Here is a 17,259-nt window from a genome sequence, read left to right on the forward strand (position 1 = left end):
TCCTGCATCCAAATACCACTACCAGCCCCACAGGAACGCCTTATCTCAATCAAAACTTCACCACACCTTACAAAATATTCACTTCCCACCGCCTACAACACCGAATAACAGATATCAAAATTCTTGCCCCACTCAACACAGACCATTCACCAATCATCTTCAAACTGGCTTCCACCACCTACCGCCCAATTCCCGACAAGGATACCATACTTACGAGAGATTTTCGCCACGCAGACTGGAATCAACTCAAGACGCACGTTACACTGACACTACCTGACATCGATATGTTGATATGTCTGGGACATGATAAAACGGATACGAGAAAACACGCAAACTCAAACCACCCACTACGCGATGGGCAACACATAGTAATACGATACGCCTGGTAAACTAGATCTTCTCAGCCCCCACACTAGAAAATATATACACCACACCAGATCACCCATCTTTCGACCCCAACATCTAGCATACATTACGCATCACAACACACAGAATCCTGATTTCTACGAGCCGCTTCCAGCACCACTTCCGCCATCGACCGACGACCCACTCATTGACAACATCACTCCGCTAGACATGTCATGGGAACTAAGAAACATAAAAAACTCTGCCCCCTGACCAGACCAAATCACCTACAACCTGAGCCGTGCTCGACATCGTAGCTGTTCATCTAGTACGTCACTTCGCCCGACAGAGTGCTCTCAGACGATAAGTCATAGATGGCGCTAATATTTTCCTTCATTTTCCTTATCCAAATTTTCCTATTGGCCGGTTGATTACGTCACACGAGGAGAGAGGGAAAGATAGATTACTTGGCTACGCGCAGTTATATGTTACATCACTTAGGAGCCGGAGTCGGTATTGATAACATCACTTAGGAGCCGGAGGTCGTACCGTTAACATTACTCAGCAGTCGGAGTTAGTATCGAGAACTCTACTCAGCAGCCAGGCCGCGTATCGACAACCTCAGTCAGGCAATCGACGTGCACTCAGGAAATAGAGCTCGAACTGTATTCTACACTGGTAACTTAAGTTCGCCGTGTTAGATTGTTCGAGAATATTGTATCATTATATTTCACTTGAGAATTTACGGATTATATGAAACCTTGTTTCAAACATATATTTCGGGATTTAGTGCGGCAACAAGTTGTGTCAGATTTGTTATTATTGGATTAGGCAAATTTGGGTTGTGATATCAAGGTTATTTTTGGTTGTTTGTGTTAGAGATATTGTGGTGGATCGTGTATGGAAATCACTCGCTGATGATACGTCTTGGGTTAAGTAATTGCGATTACGTGAAGTGATGTAGTTGTGATATATGAGGTTGTATTGTATTGGGGGATTACGTGATGAGATGTAACTTTGTTATGTGAGGTAGTATTGATGTTCCAAGACGGTTTGGGTGATAGCGTAGTGATTGCGATCTCTTGGCTTACATCGTATTAGACGGTGTAATGAACTAGAATAGTATGGGCCTCGTTATCTATTCTAGTACTTGCTACTTCATATTGGTTATTATTGGTTTCCACACCGGTATTCAGGAATCGAGTGCATTGACTTTCCGTTGGTATAAAAAACGATCATTTGTATTTAGAAATTATTGTCGGTTACTTATTATCTATCGTATCTCTCTCTCTCTCTCTCTCTCTCTCTCTCTCTCTCGGGCATTGTGATTGTAAGGTACAGAGATTATTGTTAGTGCTATCTGCACAGTTTATGTGAGACATATGTGCAATTGGTAATTTATATAGTGATCAGTCGTGTGACAGCTTGTATTGGGTAAATTCTTTGTGTCATACTGAGCCCATGTGTACGTTCAACTTGGTTAATCAGATTTTATGTTATTTGCCATTGAATGGGGCAAGTGTTATGAGTTGCATACTGACTGGGCGTTCATGTTGAGGTTTATATCTAGTTGGTTATACATGTACATATTGAGACAATGTTTCAATGACTAAATGCTTAATCGGTCAGTAACTGATTATTGAGAAATGGGTGTATCAGATTGTTTTACGACTTGTAAGTATGTTCGCCCAGTGTAGGTAAAGTCTCCACGATTCAGTTATTGGTTCACTGTTTATTCAGATTAATTTGTAGTATTTTCATTCACTCAATTTCATACCTATATGTTATTTAATTTATCATTCATGTATATTGTTATCCATTATTTGTTAATTATATCTGTTATACAAATTCACACTATTTATTTCTAAAGTCTTCCACTGTGCACATCTAATCATCCAATGTACCATACACCTGGCGAATAACAGCCACTATAAGAAGTAGAGGAGGAGAGGATGATCGTACACCTCCCCTCCTCACAAACATACTACGCCAATTTCCTCCCAAAGCACTAAATTATCTTGCAGAACTTAACACAGGATCACTCAGACTCGGGCACATACCAAAGCGCTGGAAACACTCCCACATTCTTCTGTTTCCTAAACCAGGCAAAGACGCATCTGACCCAGAAAACTACCGACCGATCTGTTTGACAACAACCTTAGCCAAATTAATGGAGAAAGTTCTCGTGTCACGACTGCACGTATATATGCGCAACCGCAATCTAATCCCGACCACTCAAGCCGGATTCCGACCGGGAGCGAGCTACACTACCAGCTGATACGAGTGCTTACTCCCATTGAAGAGGCTTATACACGGAGACACTACAGCATCCTTGTTGCCTTAGACGTCAAGAGAGCCTTTGACACTGTTTGGATAGATGCCCTAAAATACAAACTCACATTCTTAAATCTGCCACACGAAATCACACGTTGGTTCTCCAGCTTCATATCCAACCGAACAGGACAGGTGAGGCTCGGAAGGAACGAACTTTCTCGGACCTTCCGAATAGAAGCTGGAGTCCCCCAAGGCAGTGTCATCTACCACTCTGTATAACATCTATGTGGCAGATATCCCCCTCCCTAATAATCCGTTAGTAGGACTGGCACAATATGCAGACGAAGTCGCATATTGGGCTACACACCCCCGACTCCCCTCCGCTAGGAAGTTACTAAACGCAACACTCAGCAGTATCTAAATTGGACCAATACGTGGCGGATCACAATCAACACAGACAAAACACAGATATGCGTCTTTCGCCCAAAACTCCGCACTCATGTCCTCCAGAACAACCCAATCACAATAGCCAACACTCAACATCCACTCCAGCGAAATCTCACATATCTAGGAATACCCTTCACCTCCAAACTCTACTGGACCAAAGTAGCTAAAGAAACCTGGAGGAAATATAACGCAGCCACCAGAGCAATAAACTACCTAATTGGCATCAATCGACCTGGCTGTATAACCGAAACACTCCTCCACCTATACAATGCATTGGTTGGATCCCTATGCATACATCCGTCCATTTTCCTCACACAATCCCCTCTAACGACCCAATCAAAATTCGAAGCCCGCGAAAGAAGAATTCTCCGCCAAATCTTCCACCTGCACAGACGCACCAGAAGCAACACAGTTTACACTACGACAAAAACGAAGCCACTCTTCACACATCTAAACAACATAAACAGGAAATACCAACATTCGGCAGTAAATCGCTACACATCTTCGCAAATCCACCAAATACAAACAACAGAACAACACTGGAGAAACTCCTCTACAATTACCACCAGCCCCAACCACCAAACTAAAACACACAAACAAAACCGCAAACACGTGTTGGAAATTTGAATACTGTCTGAGAGGACACACGACAGCAACAGAGGCAGATCAATAAAATAACTACCCCATGAAAGTCTCCATAACCATTCAGACGCTTCTGCCACCGGAAGGAGAAACTTTAAAATCTCAACAAAAAATATGTATGTACGTAAATATGTATATATGCATGCATGCATACATAGTGCTCTGCCCAAGGGCAGGTCTTTAACTGCAAACCCAGCTTTCTCATTCTTCCAAATTCTTTTTTCCTCTTAATCTCCCCGTAATAATACATTAACGTTGTCTTTCAGGTGATATCTTTTACCCCGAACTCTTCTCCCGTTCACCATTCCTCATATGTACCATACGTATATTATATTAATACTAACTAGTCCCCTACAAATATACCAAATTAGCAAATTAGGCCTACACAAAATAAAAGGAATCAGTCACTGCACTCACACACCTACTGACACTTATGCCAGAAATAATTTCATATGTGTAAATATATTTATTTGCTATTTATGTACAATGGCTGGAGAGGGCGTCCTGCGCGTATAAGACCCTAAATCGGTCTCTGGCTCAAAGCCAGAAATGGCAATAAACAACAACTTCACTCCATCAGGCGGAGGAAAATATGAGCTTTGTGTTTGAAAAGGTTGACTTTTCTTTTATAATTGATATTATGTTCAAGAAGTAACCCCTGCAATGACTGACTGGTCAGATCTTTAGCCTGTCGTCCTAACTTGCTCGGAAAAGTTCGCAGTTGGGTTTCTTCTCGATGTTCTCCCGTTTCCCTATATTATAAATCTACATCATTTCGATTTCCTATCCATAATCATTCCATAGCATTCTCGGAACGCCGGCTGGCGACAGACGGGGTTGCTAGTCTTGTCAAGTGATTGCCTGCTCGAAACATGGATTCACAGCTATCCATAGTATAGTCAATTGGTGTGGGTTGATGTTCTAGAAATTATGAGCTACATTCTTACTCAAGTTAGGTACCTGGTGATAGCTGGTTGAGTGGCGGAACTGTGTACTTTATTGTTCAGGTGGTGATAAAGAGATGAGAGTGGAGATCTAATTGAATGCTAGCTTTGGAAGAAGTGTCGTACGAAGTCTCCCTCCATTCCGCCTTTGTTAACCACAAATTTTAACCCTAATATCCGGTGCTGTATGCCAATAACTTTCAACAGTTATTTCACGTTTTTTTTTTTTCAGATCGACGGCCATGGCTGAAACGACATCGAATGAGCACGTGGAGAGAACGCTCCTCATCTGATTAGGTGAGTTCTGTTCTGGATTAAGAATGCACAGTTCACTCTGGTTTTGGCGCTGTTTCATGAAAAGCTGCCAGCATTGGTTTGGATATGTTTTTAAAGTGTGTTTTTTATTATATTTAACAGAGAGAATTTGGTTTTCAGTATGCATATACGATATCATATGCCAACAACTGTTTGGATAATATCTTTATTTTTAACTTCTACTCACTTCTATTGATTATTTTTTTCTGTGAAGTTTAAGAATTTTTGTTAGGTGTGGAATAGTATATTATAAGCGAAGCCTTCAGATTGAATTACACATAGGCTCTAAATGTACAGGGTGGAAGTGAAATAACCCTGCAGATTTTCAGAGTGAATAGATCATGTCTATGTAACAAGAAAAGTATAATTGCTACTGTGTAAAATAAATACACCACTTTTCATGTATTTCAACATTTGCTACACTTTATAGCACTAGTTCAGTAAAGAGGTCGCTATTGGAATAGTCTTCAGCGTGACGATAAGATGTGTCATCTAAACCAGGGATGCAGAACTGGCGAGAGAGGGGTGGAAAGCATGGGGAAATCGTTGATTCCCCGTCCACAGCCCACCGGCGTTGAATGACGTATCACTGGCCGTACGCAATCACATAAGACAGGCACTGAACACAAATCCCCTCCCCTATCAAATACAACAGGAGCGGAGTTATTCCAAGCATGAAGAAAATACGTATATAGAAGAAGTGAATCTGAACATAAAGCAACTTGTATTTGTAGTAACATACGTGACTCGAAATACGAGTTTAAAAAAGTCTACTAGCTGGAGTAACGTGTTATTAAGAGAGCTGGAAATAAGTGAGGACATAAAATGTCATTGTATAACACACCAGACTGGCTTAGATTTATTTAAAATGTTCTCCTATCATAGGTCGTCTGCCGCTACCCTAAATAGCTGCTATGTTTTGCTCTATATTCAATATGCAGTATATCGGAACACTTGTTTTCTGAACGAAAACTTGTAATATCTTAACAAAGATCGTGACTAACAGACGAAAATTTACGAGTTGTATTAAAGTGGCAATTTGTCATGTATTTTCCTAGGTTGTTGTAGCACAGTAGAAATAAAAGCGAAACAAAATATGATCTTTCCATCTATAAATCAATATTGTGTAGCCTACGTCAGATGCTTGTGTTAAGAGTCCGCCACTGTGATCCGAACGGAGTGCTCTATACTCCTCGATTGATATTACATCTTATGTATTGCTGGTTGCATTCAGTGATGTCATAGTGAGTACAAATTTGCCGACCTTGGTTTACATGCTTCATTTTCACGTACTGTTGGGATGCCTACGGTGTAGGGCGAAGTTTGTAGCATCTTGATATCCCCTCTCACGTTCGAACATTGCACGACACTAATCCTTATGGAGCTTAAACCTAAAACGCACTTTCATTTAATTACTTATTCCTGGGGCCTGTTTCACAATGTTTACAAGCTTTGTAATTTGTAAACTTTGCTTGTAGATTGTAAACTTCTGTTTCACAATCTTTGTTTGTAATGTTGAACTTTAGAAAGGAAATAAAATCTTTACAAATTAAATTTTGCTCATTTTACAAGCATTCTGTTTCACAATGAAGGGTAATTTTACAAACGTGTAAACTTTACTTGTAAAGTTAGCACATTTTTCTACAATAGCTCTGAGATGTGTAAAGTTTGATATTGTAACAAATTCTGAATAAATACAATAAAGATATATTTATTAAATTAATTTTTGAGTAACTGGGTAATATTAAGAATTAAACTAGATCAGTTTTGATGTTATTAAGTAGTTCTAATGACTCAGACGAAGATATTGAATTTAGACCTAATCAAACAAAGACGTATACGTAAAATTTTCCTGCCAAGAATTAATAATACGCTCGTATCATTGTATGAATTTAATGAAAGGTTTCGAATGAGTCCCGCGCTATACTTCAGAATACCGCATGCGTATTTATATACGAAGACTGTATTTAATAAATAATCGCACTTACAAAAGAAGTTCCCTGCACAAAAAATAAATTAATTCAATAATACAATAACGACACTGAAGTCGTTTCGAGTCCCGTTTCGCTGGAATCCCTCCTCCAAGATATGGGACATCACATCCAACATGGAAAAGTGGTGCCCTAACCTCAAAGCGAGAACTGTATTGTTTTGCATTGGTTTAATATACTAGCTGTCAGTCCTGTCAGTTCCGTGCCTTAGTAGATAAGCACGGAATTTCTAAGTTATGTGTGCAAAAGTGCCCATAGGGTAATTGATGTTGTTAAAAGAGTTAAATTCAAGACAGGTTTTTGATAATAAATACAATAAATAAATACTTATTAAATTGATTTTTGAGTAAGTGGATAATATTAAGAATTAAACTAAAGCGGTTTTGATGTTATTAAGGAGTTCAGATGAAGATATTGAATTTAGGCCTAATCAAACGAAGACGTATATGTAAAATTCTCCGGGCAAGAATTATTAATATCACGTTCGTATCATTGTATAAATTTAATGAAAGGTTTCGAATGAGTTCCGCGCTATACTTCAGAACACCGCGTAAATATTTATATACGAAGACTGTATTTAATAAATACTCGCACTTAATAAAAAAGTTCCCTGCACCAAAAATAAATAATTCAATAATGCAATAGCGACATTACTTACGCGGTATTCTGAAGTCGTTTCGAGTCCAGTTCCGCTGGAATCTCTCCTACAAGATATGGGACATCATATCCAACATCCAAAAGAGAAAAGTGATGCCCTATCTCCTAACCTCAAAGCGAGAATTGTATTGCTTTGCATTGGATGCATACTAGCTGTCAGTTCCGTGGGTTAGCATATAAGCACGGAATTTCTAAGATATCAGTGTGCAAAAGTGCCCACAGGGTAGTTGATGTTATTTACTATAGCACAGAATTTTTATGCTGCTGATGGAATCACTAGTGTTTGTGAGGTTATGGATGCAACATTAATAAATACTGATGGATCAACACAAAACATTAACGTGATTTTGTGGTTAGATATCGTAATTATTTTATCAATTGCATATTTGTACGTGGACCAAATCTGTTATTTACTTATTTGACTGAATTTTGTGCTAACTTTGCTTATTTAAGTAATACTGTAGACGTATTGGTATTCTCAACCAATCACAAAACATGAAACTCCATTGTCGCCAATATATAAAAATCTAAATAATTTTAATTATTTTTAACAATACTTTATATTTTCTGTTGGTGAAATATGAATCAGCAAGCTTAGAATAATCTATTTTAGTACAAAATATAAACATATGTATCGACAGTAGTAAAAATACAGCGATTTTAGCTCTGCTCCTTAGCGATTTTAGTAAACTGTCATTGGCGATATTTGTAACCAATAATGCGTATTTGTAAATTTCTTTAGCTGATTTTGCAAAGTTCGTCAGACTTTACAAACTAATAAAATAGCATTGTGAAACACAATTTACAAGCATTTGTAATCTTTTACTTGTTATTTGTAAATTGTTAATTTGTAATTTGTAAGGATTGTGAAACGGGCCCCTGGTCTAAGAGTTCTTATTCTAGGTAAAATTCTTACATCTTTATCTTCAATTTCATTAAAAATCTCAATGAATTTCTCATGACTTACAATAACAGCAATATTTTTCTCAAATACACAGTTTATTTTTAGGTTAGAGTAAGAAGTTAAACAATTTTGCTTAGTTAAAATTATCAAACTTGGTGGCTTAATCTAAACTAGTGTTTAAACCGAGGAAGACAGTTAAACTGAACCTGAGAATACAACTTTTTGTTTAAATCAAAGCTTAAACTTAAAGTAAAACATATTTTAAACTGCTATTGAGAATAGCCCTTAGAGATAGATTGCCGAAGCCAGAGAGCTTGTTGAGGCTTGCTGCTCGAGTTTGTGACTGGCGTATGACCGCTCTTCGATTAAAAAATCCTCAGCTTTATTCTGTTTTGCCGGACGTGGCAGGTGGAGCAGTGGTCACATGGAAAAAGAGAGAAGTATCTTTCTTCCTTATTTGGTATGAGGTATACCTACGTCATGATGTTTATGTAAGATCACTAATTAAAAATAAGAGAGTGAAAATGTTTGCTACTTTGACAAAAGTCAAGATAGAGCCTGTCTGTTCGATCTTCCTCTAGCAAAGAATTTGAGTTGTAGGTTGCGATTCCTTGCGGTCAGCAGACTTCTTCCGCCGCAAGGGGGAATTATTTTTGTGAATCCGTGGAATGCACACGAAAACAGCGCACGAAACTGGTACTAACGTTTATTTTACAGAAATCCACAATTCATTTGTTTGTATCCTTTCGTTTAGATGTCTCATTCTAAAAATGCTTCCCGCCGACAGGTATGTTGCAATGGTACTTACTATAAATGAGAAAAGAGCCAGAAGTGAGAAATAATGATTTGTCCAGGGAGACAATGCATTTCGCAGTATTGAAGTATAACAAAATGAGCGTGTCTTTAACTATATTATTATTATTATTATTATTATTATTATTATTATTATTATTATTATTTCAATATGAAGTAACATAACTAACTCTTACATATTACTGGTATTTTTTTTAAGTTGAAGGGAGGACATGACACTACTGTACCTTTTTTAAAGAAAACAAATACGTGTCGTTATTGGAAACCTTCACTGGCAGTAATGACGCAGAGTAACCAAAGTTTTCTGCAGTTGCACATTATTACGGAAGTTAAAAAATTTAATTCCATAAAAAGAATATTAATAGCAATATTAGTTCAAGAGCTTCACAGTGGTCCAAAATGCAAATTTAGCGGGACAAACTAATGACTTTTCAGCTATCTAACAAATTTTCATGAAATTTCATATAGTAGTTACAGGTAGTATATTTGTTTCATATACAAACTCTGATTATGTTTGCATAAGGGAAACTGCCTCTTATAGTGGTGCATTTAGACAAAATTAATAACTTTTTTCCCATCTAAAAGATTTTCATGAAACTTTACACAGTAGTTACAGGTAGTAGTCTACATTTCTTTTGTATACAAACTCTGATCACGTTTGTATAAGAGTAACTGCCCCTTATAGGGGTGTGTATTTGGACAAAATTAAAAAGTTTTGTGTGCAATATGTTATAATTTGGAAATTGAGGTTTCATTATAATCATTTTATTTTCTTAAGGGGTTAGGTACAGGTTACAGCAGTAAAATTTTGGAAATATACAACATATGTTTCCTCCATTACTGTATCTTGTACAATAGTGAAAATGAATATGTGTAAAACACTGTCCCGCTATATGAAAAAAAAAAATATTTTTAACAATTTAAAAAAATATATTTACATTTTTTTTCCTTCAAATTTCAGTTCACTGTGCAGTGATGAAGCATTTCCCACATAACCCAAAAACTATCCAACATTCTGTGGTGAAATCTTTTGTATGCATTTATGTATGTCATATCTACAATATGATATAAAATAATTTCTCTATCTTTGATAGATTGTTTGATAAAAATTAATTAATTAAAAAAAAATGGTCAGATATCAGTATTTTCTTCTAACACAAAATAAAAAAAAATATTATTTATTAAGGAATGTAGTTGAAATAGCATGATATTGTAAACATGAGTTTCAGCAATTAAATAAAAGAGAGAGAACATGAACAAGTTAAGAAGTTTGTGAGTTATAAGGGAAACGCTTCATAACTGCACAATGAACTACCAACATTTTGAATTTTGAAAAAAAGAAATTTATAATTAAAAAATAACTCTTTATAATTTTTTAATCTAATACTCTTATATATATATATATATATATATATATATATATATATATATATATATATATATATATATATATAGCAGAATGACAGTATTTTACACATACCAATTTTCATTATTGAATAAGATAAGTAATGGAGAAAAAAATGTTGAATATTTCCAAAAATTTTACTGCTGTAAGCTGTACCTAACTCCTTAATATTTCCGCAGATTACTTCACTAATTATAATCTTATTGGACGGCAATATCTCGTGAAGGATGTTCTTGGATTCTGTCTAAGTATCTTTTCGGTGGAGTCTGTTTTGGTTACCAATCTCAATGGAGCCACAGATGTTAATAAAATGTCAGAGTCCGTCGAATTCAAGTCTTTGAAAAATGCTTGCTTATAAAGAGAGTGGCTGGAACTACCGTCAACCCCCCATTTATGGATCACTTGAAAATTAACAGTTATCATCTCTGTTAACTGCACTAGGTATGACTTACACACATATGTGTGTGCGTGCGTGCGTGCGTTCAACTGCTGTAGCGAACAATTTTTGTAGTCCTGCCTCCGCAATTTTTTCGTTAATAGTAGGTAATTGATTCTCCTTTGGGATAATAGTGTTTTTCATTTCTAAAATGTTGTTATAAGCATAACATATGTCAATATTTATACTTACAGACCTATATCATTTTGTCAGAAACACTTATCGGTCAGTGGCGTCTCGTGGCTGAAAATGAGAGTGTGCTACAATATGGGAAATTTACTTTAAAAAAGTCGTTAAAATTTGATCTACTCACAAGTGGAGCAGTGTGAAGTTCATGCTGCAGAATCTGTCAATCAGTGTTCCCAACACTTAAACTGTATCCCTGTCAGTCTAACACCTGAAAATCCGTCAGAATCCGTTAAAATTAAAAAGAAATAAGACCCACTTAATATATTGTATCTATATAAAAATGAAAACAAATATTAACGCCACTTTCTTACCAATCTTGATTAGAATAATAATAATAATAATAATAATAATAATAATAATAATAATAATAATAGTAATAATAATAATAATAATAATAATAATAATAATAATTCATCCACATCATCTGCCTCTAGTTCTGCAGTTTATGTGCTGGGTTGGTCTACGTTCCCTCAAAATTAAACAATTAAAAATGACAACAGTTAAAAAAGTAAAAAAATGATGTAAATCGTAATTTCCGCCAGAAAATCCGTCACCCGTGAAAGCCATTTTTTCCCGTCCGCTACATTGCAATTCCGTCAGTTTTTACGGAACTGACGGAATTTCCGTGCAGTTGGAAACACTGGTGCCAGTTACTGTTGTCACGCCAGGAGAAGGCGGCTGAAGTACTTAGACGGGGCGGAGGGGAAACAGTTGCGCATGCGCTCCGCGCTGTTCACTGCAATATTCCTGTTTCACAAACATCTACTGCACGTGTCTATGAATCTTTGCGACTTTGTGAAAATTATAGTGGGGTTTTTACTGTAGTGTTTTATTAGTTTCAACAAGACAATTGTTTTCAGTATACCCCAAATCTTTTATTGCTTTAGTTATCCTTTGCTTTTCGTGTTAATAGTGTTGATAATAACATAGTTAATAGAATTTATGTTATTGTATACTGTTATTTAGGTTTATAGCAGTTTTTTGTTTGTTGTAAATATGTCGACAAAGAGGAAACAAGGATTGACAATCTATAGCGAAGAAAGGAATATTATTAGAACTGCAAAATAATTCTGTGATGAAGAAAAAGAACAACAGTGCCTTTGCATTCCTCTTACGAAACCTACAGCAAAGGTAGGAAAGTACTCTAATCTATCCACAAGAACAATACAGCGTATAAGGAATGAAATAAAAGACTGCACAGAAGAAAGTGCGTTGTCGACACCTGAGGGAGAAAAAAAATGTAAACGTCCAGACTACTGAAACGCAAATGTAGATGTCTTCGACGGGAGATTGACAAAAAAGATATAATTGAGAATTTTTATTTGAAAAAGAAAGAGGGCCACCGGCGTAGCTCAGGAGGTAGCGCGTTTGCCTGCTGATCTGCAGTTGTGCTCGGGAGTGAGTTCGATTCCCGTTTGCGCTGACTACCTGGTTGGGTTTTTTCCGAGGTTTTCCCAAGCGGTAGGCGAATGTCAGGTAATCTATGGCGAATCCATGGTTTCATTTCGCCAAATACCATCTCGCCATCATCAATTCAATCGACACTGAAGAAGCTAGTAGTTATTACAGTGTCGTTAAATAACAAGTAAAAAAACAGTACCAAGCTGCAACAAACGCCTACCCTTTTACAAGAGAAAATTGATTTGAAATGAAAGACAACATTAAGACGAATACTGAAGAAAAAGGATTTCAGGTGGAAGAAGTGTGCAGCAAAAAAAAATTGAGGAAAACACTGTAAATTAGAATACGTGAAGATATCTACAGCAAATAAGAAAGCTTAGGAAAGTGGAAAAACCGATTTTGTATCTGTACGAAATGCGGATAGATAGGCGTACCAATTTAACGTTTCCCAAGTTCTGACACGATAAAAATGTTACGGGAGTTTTGACTACCGTAAATGTGTCCAGAACACTCATTGTTGTTCATCAGGATGGGGGCGGTGGGGCTAATGGCTTTGTTGAGAGATTCGAATTAATATACACAGCTGGAACATAAACAGACGATTATCATGGACAGATCATACTCCAGAAATGTTTAAAAATGTGATAATGATAGTCATAGCGACAGCACCGAAGATGCGGAATCTTTTATGTCTGACTGCGTTCCCTTGTAGCCAAGTAAGTGGAGGAAGTTTTCAGGTCAGAGTGTAGCGTAAAGTTCCCCCGTCCCGCCTATCTACTCCCCGCGCCAACTCGTAGCGCGAAGACAGTACTTTGGAGTTCAACCCCTCCATGTCGGCAACCAGCAATCAAAATTTTAAATTCGAATAGCATTCCGGTGCATTCAATGCATCTGTCGGAAGGTTGAAGGAGCAGAATAGGAGTACAGAATCTTTTAATTAAATTGTATTAAATATAGTACATATAAATAAGCTAATAATACATATTATAAACAATACGTTTCAGTTCTACAGGAAAGTTTAATAATTAGCATAAGAATAAAATATTCGTCCCTACATTCTGTGACCAAGACTTGTAAAATAGACACAAACTCACAAATAGTACACGACTGCTTCTCAGAGATGTCGTGACGTCCGCGTTATTTGTAGACTGCAAACCATTGTATATAATACAAACAGTCACTCACTCCTGATTGGTTGTAGATTCATAAAACGCCAATGCGAACGAGTCATTTCAATTAGCTGCGTTTGCTTGTAGCTCACACTGTTTGCGCTCGTATAATGGGAAACCATAGATTACGTCATACACCAAGCGAATATAAGCTCTCTGCGCATGTGCAAGGTTCGCTGCATTTCACTGCAGTTCACTGCGATAAGGAAGTCAGCACACATTACCGACTGGGACTTGCAGACGACGCACAAGCTATAGACAATAGTAGTTCCCGATTCTGCGTGCATTGGAACGCGTAACACGAATGAAAGAGGCACTCAGAAGCAAAGTAATATAAGTGACATTTTTTTTTAAAGTGAGATAAGTATATATTCTAAATCTTTAACGTCACTTCTGTTCAGATAAAAAGTAATATAAGTGCAGTTCCAGTCAGTGCTGCTCCATGTTGGCCTTACACTTGTATTACAATGCATACAGAGTTTTGACTGAGAGGCAAACTAATACAAGTGCGTTGTTTACATACTGTTGTTGCGTTTCTTCTGTGTATGACTAGTTCATTTACCATAATGGAGAGAGGTAATAGATTACATATTCGAAACATCTTCATGGAAGGCCTGCACACATTGAGCTCGACCAACTATACAGTGATCCAATAAGGATAACTTTTGCTAAGTGGAGCAACTTGCAATAGCTAATGAAATTCATCCCACTCTTTCCTTGATGACCTGAAGCATTAGGATAGGCCTATAATAAGGACTGTAGGACGTGGAAAAGTGCGTGGAAGAGAAAGTTGAAGGAATATTCGCGGTAGGAACACTACAGATGCTCTTCATGACAGAAACAGATGTTTCAGCAGAGAGAGTTGTGATTTTATTAGATGAGGCTAGTAACGTAATGAACAGCGACTAAAGCTGAATTTCATTTAAAATTTGAAATTTTCTTAGCCCTCTTCTTTCGGGGTACCAAAAACCACATCAACTGTTGCCCTAGAAATTGAATATAATATTCAACCAATCAGACACTATGTATTAAAAAAGGATCTAAAAATACATTTAAAATTGCAAGCCTCATCCAGATCTCAGATGTTCTTCAAACTGTCAGATAATATCCTATGTAATTTCTACAAAATAAACAAAGAAGAAATACCAGTCTATATCACAGACACACTCATTGCTAAAACTCCAGTTGTAAATGAAATTCCTCCATGAAAATGGATAATTCCAGAACATAGCCTACAAATTCCACGAAATCATTTCAAAAATGATCCTCCATACATTCTTAAGTTGGATGCCACGGAACTACTCTGCAGCACATATAAGGGTTACCTTCAAATTTATACAGATGAATCTCTAAACTCTGATGATGGAACATCAGGAGCAGGGTATTACATTCCAAAATATCAAGAAAATTACTTCATACCATGTTCAGCCTCCTCCAGTCTTAACTAGCTATTGATGCTGCTCTTTAGTGTGTTAGTCAAATTTCTGAAATATCTATTTGAATACATACTTACTCCAAGGGGGCTATATTTAATATAATCAAATATGTACCACACCTATACGCACAAAGAATTATTCCAATTCAGAAACAACTAAGTGAACTAAAAAAACTCCAAAAGGAAATAAAATGTCAATGGATACCTAGTCATTGTGGTCTACCTGGATACGAGAAGTCGATAACGTTGCGAAACAGGCAACATATTTACAACCAAGACCTCTTCAAGTGATATCTCTATCCAATGCCTTTACTTCAGTAAAGTTACATTTTATAAACTTATGGATCAACAATTGGCTCTCTTCTGACAAAGGAAAAATTTTACGTCCGTTAAAAAGAAACCGAATGACCTGGAAATTTACAAAAACTTGCCCAGACATGTTCAAACATTTTTAAAAAGAGCCAGAACAGATCACATTATCACATAATTGTACCTACACCGATTTCACCTTTCTTATAATCCTACTTGTATGTGGTGTAATAATCATGATGAAGATCTGGAACACATTCTTCTATACTGTCCATCCATAAACCACAAAAGAAGTAAATTAAAATCATCAGTACCAGTTGCAGAAGACACAGCTCTGCAGTATATATTGACTACAGCCCAACTCTGGATACTAGCAACAGGCGTCTATAATGAATACCGATCAAAATACAGTGGGTGATCAAATTATTAGGGACACTTGGTAAAAGTAGGAATTTCGTCTTCAAATTCACATAAAACACAAGTAATTTGGATTTTCTTAACTGGAAAAGCTTTACTACTCTAAATAGTGTTTTATAAACAATATTATTACATACTTAACCCATTTATGCCCAGGTGGGTCATTTTCGACCCATTGATTAAAATTATTTTCCACGCGAATTAGTCTAGACAACACTACGTGTCTACTTTTCTTAGATGCACAAAGGTACAATGCACATGTGGAACACGCGGGAAACCAACAGACCACGTCATTATTGCGCGCGAACTTTCCGAATAAATATGACGCAACTACCGTCTGCCTTGGAGAAGAAAAAGTCAGTAAAATCTCTGTTCAATCCGTGAATTTTATTAACAATCAGTGTGTCCTGCCAAGAAGATTCAGGAGAATATGTATTTTGTATGTTTTTGTCAATATTTACGCTATTTGCGGTACAGTAGGGCCTAGAATTTAGTGTGGGTTGATAACGACCCACTAAGCACTTATTCGAGGATTACCTTTCACATAGCTTTTCATTATGAAATCATTTTGTTTTCTTATTATTTTTCTTTGTGTGATGTTTTTACGAACAACTACCTCAATAGAAGTTTGTGTAAGGATTAGGAGTCCTTTTAGGGATGATAATTCTGATAGAATTTCTCAGAATATCTCAGGCTTATCACCGCTTTTGTTCACAACATTGTTTTATATGTGTAATGTTATATCTCACCGCTTGGGATGCACTCTGGATAGTCTTTGACGAACTGAGTATTCATAATTCTCGGCACTAGCGGCACCTATGGGAGCCGGGTGCGAATAACAATCAGAATGACCCCGTTTTGTCTTTTTATTATCTTCATGAGAGTTCTCTACTGGCCCCATCAGAAAACTGAGATCTTTCATAACAGTTTCCATAATCATAAATATTCCCTCTTTTCAGACTCACTGGTCTGACAGTAATCTAAATTCTAGAATAGTTGGAGAGATCTGATTCTTCCGAAGTCCCAAAATACGGGGCAGAGATATTCATTGGTCTGCCTGAGGATAACGGATGCAGAGTCTGGAGATGAAGATTGCAAGGACTCCGACCGAGCTCAACTACAAGCCGTAGCAGACTTAGTGACAGAGCTATCAGACATTGTTCAGC

At 36.9% G+C, this 17,259-nt stretch overlaps 1 protein-coding gene across 14 annotated transcripts in view; it reads left to right on the forward strand.

Annotated features, from left to right (window-relative positions):
* The window catches only part of Ipk1 (Inositol phosphate kinase 1), a 1,778,442-nt gene that overhangs the window by 1,012,566 nt on the left and 748,617 nt on the right, over positions 1–17,259 (forward strand). For all 14 annotated transcript variants that reach the window (XR_011334445.1, XM_069837977.1, XM_069837964.1 and 11 more), the window contains one exon: positions 4,885–4,949. The gene's annotated coding sequence lies outside the window, so the exon portion shown is untranslated. The remainder of the gene's footprint in view (positions 1–4,884; positions 4,950–17,259) is intronic.

The sequence above is a fragment of the Periplaneta americana genome, chromosome 10, assembly GCF_040183065.1.
Source record: "Periplaneta americana isolate PAMFEO1 chromosome 10, P.americana_PAMFEO1_priV1, whole genome shotgun sequence".
Taxonomy (NCBI): domain Eukaryota; kingdom Metazoa; phylum Arthropoda; class Insecta; order Blattodea; family Blattidae; genus Periplaneta; species Periplaneta americana.